The sequence below is a fragment of the Cebus imitator genome, unplaced genomic scaffold (genome assembly GCF_001604975.1).
Source record: "Cebus imitator isolate Cc_AM_T3 unplaced genomic scaffold, Cebus_imitator-1.0 Scaffold60, whole genome shotgun sequence".
NCBI classification, from domain to species: Eukaryota; Metazoa; Chordata; class Mammalia; order Primates; family Cebidae; genus Cebus; species Cebus imitator.
The window spans coordinates 5,894,601-5,900,229 of NW_016107375.1; positions in this window are offsets into that span (position 1 = coordinate 5,894,601).

Here is a 5,629-nt window from a genome sequence, read left to right on the forward strand (position 1 = left end):
CATTGGCAAAAATACACATATTAAAATCTTCCTTACAGTATTGTTTTGCTATGGTAGACAACTGTAAACAACCTGTATTACCATTAGCAGGGACTGGTCAAGTATTTAAATACTCATATAGTTATATGGTTTAAATCTATTGAAAAGATTAGAACAGATCTGTATGTGCTGATTTAGGGAGATTCTCAAGATAATATTGAATGGAAAAAACAAGGTATAGAATAGTCTATACAGTGAGATTTTACTTACATTAAAAGGAAAAGGGGCTATAAGCTTGTGTATGCATAAATATTTCTAGAAAGACTCAGAATAAACAATTACACATTATTTTCTCTGGGGAGGTGTGATAGTTTAAATATTTGAACACAAGTATACTCCTTCCTTCCTTCCTTCCTTCAAAAGATGGAAATTTATTCTCCAGGGGACTGGACTTATTGACTCACTTCTAATGAACAGAATGTGGCAGAAATGACAGTGTGTAACACCTGAAATGTATCATAAAAGTCAATGTGGCTTTCTCCTTTCTCTCTTTTTTGTTACTCTGGGAGAAGTCAGCTGACATGTCATGAGGACACTCAAGTAGCACTGGGGAGAGGTCCAAGTGCTGAAGAACTGAGCCCTCTCACCAATAGCAGTGAGGGCCTGAGACTACCTGTCAAAAGTCAGATGTATAAAATAACTTAGAAGCAGATCCTCCAGCCTCAGTCATGCATAACTTCAGATGACTGCAGCCCTGAAGATGTTGACATCTTAGCTGCAATCTCATGAAAGACCCTGGGCTCAACCACTCAGCTAAGTGCCTCATGAATTCCTCACTCACAGAATTATAAAATAAATGTTTGTTAGTTTAAGCCATTAAGTTTTGGTGTACCTTGTAATTAGCAACACATAACTAATATAGAAGTAGAAGTGGTGGTAGAGAAAAGAAATAAACTAAAATTTTTCTAAAAAAGAAAATAAACATTTTTATTTTTCTATTCTTTCGTTCAAAAAAATATTTCTATAAGTTATTGGGGAACAGTTAGTGTTTGGTTACATGAATAGGTTCTTTCGTGGTGATTTGTGAGATTTTGGTACATCTGTCACCTGAGCAGTATACACTGCATCCTATTTGTAGTCTTTTATACTTTAACCCCTTCTCACCATTTCCCTTTGAGTACCCAGAGTTTATTGTGTAATTCTTATGCCTTTGCATCCTCATAGCTTAGCTCCCACTTATGAGTGAGAACATGTTTGGTTTTCCATTCCTGAGTTACTTCACTTAGAATCATAGTCTCCAGTCTCATCCAGGTTGCTGCAAATGCCATTAACCCATTCCTTTTTATGACTGAGTAGTATTCCATCATATATATCACAGTTTCTTTATCCACTCATTGATTGATGGACATTTAGATTATTTCCACTTTTTTGCAATTGCAAATTGTATTGCTGTAAATATGCATGTGCAAGTATCTTTTTCATATAATGAATTCTTTTCCTCTGGGTAGATACCCAGTAGTGGGATTGCTGGATCAAATGGTAGTTCTACTTCTAGTTCTATAAGGAATCATCACACTGTTTTCCATAGTGGCTGTACTAGTTTACATTCCCACCAGCAGTGTAGAAGTGTTCCTCTTCACTGCATCCACACCAACATCTACTATTTTTTGATTTTTTGATTATGGCCATTCTTGCAGGAGTAAGGCATTATGGTTTTGATTTGCATTTCCCTAATCACTAGTGATGTTGAGCATTTTTTCATATGTTTCTTGGACATTTGTATATCTTCTTTTGAGAATTATCTGTTTATATCCTTTTGATGGGCTTGTTTGCTTTTTTCTAGCTGATTTGTTTGAGTTCGTTGTAGATTCTGGATATTAGTCCTTTGTCAGATGTATAGATTGTGAATATTTTCTTCCACTCTGTAGGTTGTCTGTGCACTCTGCTGACTATTCATTTTGCTGTGCAAAATCTCTTTAGTTCAATTAAGTTCAAGCTATTTTTTTTTTTTTATCGCATTTACTTTTGGGTTCTTGGTCATGAAATCTTTGCCTAAGCCAACGTCTAGAAGGGTTTTTCCAATGTTTTTTTTCCGGAATGTTTATAGTTTCAGATATTAGGTTTAAGTCCTTAATCCATCTTGAGTTTATTTTTATATAAGGTGAGAGATGAGGATGCAATTTCATTCTTCTACATGTGGCTAGCCAGTTATTCCCCAGTACCATTTGTTGAAAAGGGTGTCCTTTCTCCACTTTATGTTTTTGTTTGCTTTGTTGAGGATTGGTTGGCTGTAAGTATTTGGCTTTATTTCTGGGTTCTCTATTCTGTTCCATTGGTCTATGTGCTTATGTTTATGCCAATACTATGCTGTTTTTGTGACTATGGCCTTATAGTATGGTTTGAAATCAGGTAACATGCTGCCTCTAGAATTGTTCTTTTTGCTTAGTCTTGCTTTGGCTATGTGGGCTCTTTTTTGGTTCTATATAAACTTTAGAATTGCTTTTTCTAATTCTGTGAAGAATGATGGTGGTATTTTGATGGGAATTGTGTTGAATTTGTAGATTGCTTTTGGCAGTATGATCATTTTCACAATATTGATTCTACCCATACATGAGCATGGGATGTGTTTCCATTTGTTTGAGTCATTTATGGTTTCTTTCAGCAATGTTTTGTAGTTTCCCTTGTAGAGGTCTTTTACTTCTTTGGTTAGGTAGATTCTTAGGTATTTTATTTTATTTTATTGTAGCTATTGTGAAAGGGGTTAAGTTCTTGATTGGATTCCCAGCTTGGTTGCTGTTGATGCATAGAAGAGCTACTGATTTGTGTACATTAATTTTGTATCTGGAAACTGCTGAATTGTTTTATCAGTTCTAGGAGCTTTCTGGAGGAGCCGTTAAGGTTTTCTAGGTAAACATTATATCATCAACGAACAGCGACAGTTTGGCTTCCTCTTTGCTGATTTGGATGCCCTGTATTTCTTTCTCTCTTCTGATTGCCCTGGATAGGAATTTCAGTATTATAGTGAAGAGGAGTGGTGAGAGTGGGCATGCTTATCTGGTTCTAGTTCTCGGAGGGAATGCTTTAAACTTTTACTCATTCAGTATTACATTGGCTATGGGCTTGTCATAGATGGCCTTTATTACATTGAGATATGTCCCTTGTATGCTGATTTTGTTGAGCGTTTTAATTATAAAGGGATGCTGGATTTTGTCAAATGCTTTTTCTGCATCTATTGAGAAAATTATTTGATTTTTGTTTTTAATTCTGTTTATGTGGTGTATCACATTTATTGACTTGCGTATGTTAAACCATCCCTGCATCCCTAAGATGAAACTCGCTTGATTATGGTGGATTTTTTTTTTTTTTTGAGTCTGAGTCCCAATCTGTTGCCCAAGCTGGAGTGCAGTGGTGCAATTTTGGCTCACTGCAACCTCCACCTCCCGGGCTCAAGCGATTTCCCTACCTTAGCCTCCTAAGTAGCTGGGATTACAGGTGTGCACCACAATACCTGGACAATTTTTCTATTTTTAGTAGAGATGGGATTTCACCATGTTGACCAGGCTGGTCTCGATCACCTGACCTCAGGTCATCTGCCCACCTGGGCCTCCCAAAGTGCTGGGATTACAGGTGTGAGCCACCATGCCTGGCTGGATTATCTTTTTGATATGTTGTTAGCTTTGATTAGCTAGTATTTTGTTAAAGATTTTAGCATCTATGTTCATTGGGCATACTGATCTGTAGTTTTCTTTCCTGTTTATATCCTTTCCTGGTTGTGGTATTAGGATGATACTGGTTTCATAGAATAATTTAGGAAGGATTCCCTCTTTCTCTATCTTGTGGAACAGTGTCAGTAGGATTGGTACCAATTCTTTCTTGAATGTTTGGTAGAATTCTGCTGTGAATCCATCTGGTCCTGGACTTTTTTTGTTGGTATTTTAAATTATCATTTCAATCTTACTGCTTAATATTAATCTATTCACGGTATCTAATTCTTCCTGATTTAAGATAGGAAATTTGCATCTTTCTAGGAATTTATTCATCTCTTCTAGGTTTTCTTAGTTTATGTACATAAAGATGTTCATAGTATCCTTGAATGATCTTTTATATTTCTGTGGTTTCAGTTATTATATCTCCCATTTCATTTATTATTGAGCTTATTTGGATTTTCTCTCTTCTTTTCTTGGTTAATCTTGCTAATGGTCTATCAATTTTATTTATCTTTTTAAAGAACCAGGCTTTTGTTTCATTTATCTTCTGTATTTTTTATTTCAATTTCATTTAATTCTGCTCTAATCTTGGTTATTTCCTTTCTTCTGCTGGGTTTGGGTTTGATTTGTTCTTATTTCTCTAGTTTCTCCAGGTGTGACCTTAGATGATTTATTTGTGCTTTTTCAGACTTTTTGATGTAGGCATTTAGGGCTATGAACTTTCCTCTTGGCACTGCCTTTGCTGTGTTACAGAGGTTTTGATAGGTTATGTCACTATTGTCATTTAGTTTGAAGAATTTTTAAATTTTCATCTTGATTTCATTTCTGACCCAATGATCATTCAGAAACAGGTTATTAAATTTCCATGTATTTGCATGATTTTGAAGGTTTCTTTTGGAGTTGATTTCCAGTTTTATTCCACTGTGGTCTGAGAGAGTGCTTGATATAATTTAAATTTTCTTAATTTTGTCGAGGCTCATTTTGTGGTCTATCATGTGGCCTGTCTTGGAGAAAGTTCCATGTACTGTTGAATCAAATGTATATTTTGTGGTTGTTCGATGAATGTTCTGTATATATCTGTTAATTCCATTTGTTCTAGGGTATGGTTTAAATCCATATTTTTTGTTGATTTTCTGTCTTGATGACCTCTCTAGTGCTGTCAGTGGAGTACTGGAGTTCCCCACTATTATTGTGTTGCTGCCCATATATTTCTTATGTCTATGTGTAATTGTTTTATAAATTGGGGAGCTCCAGTGTTAGATGCATATGTGTTTAGGATTGTGATGTTTTCCTGTTGGATGAGGCCTTTTATCATTATATAATGTCCCTCTGTTTTTTTTTTTTTCCTTACTTGCCATTTATTTATTTATTTTTATTTTTTAATTGCATTTTAGGTTTTGGGTTACATGTGAAGAACATGCAAGATTGTTGCATAGGTACACACATGGCAGTGTGATTTGCTGCCTTCCTCCCCTTCACCTATATCTGGCATTTCTCCCCATGCTATCTCTCTCCAACTCCCCACCCCCCGCTGTCCCTCCCTTGTTTCCCCCCAACAGACCCCAGTGTGTGATGTTCCCCTCCCTGTGTCCATGTGTTCTCATTGTTCAACACCCGCCTATGAGTGAGAACATGCAATGTTTGATTTTCTGTTCTTGTGTCAGTTTGCTGAGAATGATGGTTTCCAGGTTCATCCATGTCCCTACAAAGGACACGAACTCATTGTTTTTGATGGCTGCATAATATTCCATGGTGTATATGTGCCACATTTTCCCTGTCCAGTCTATCATCGTTGGGCATTTGGGTTGGTTCCAGGTCTTTGCTAGTGTAAACAGTGCTGCAATGAACATTCGTGTGCATGTGTCCTTATAGTAGAACAATTTATAATCCTTTGGATATATACCCAGTAATAGGATTGCTGGGTCAAATGGAATTTCTCTTTC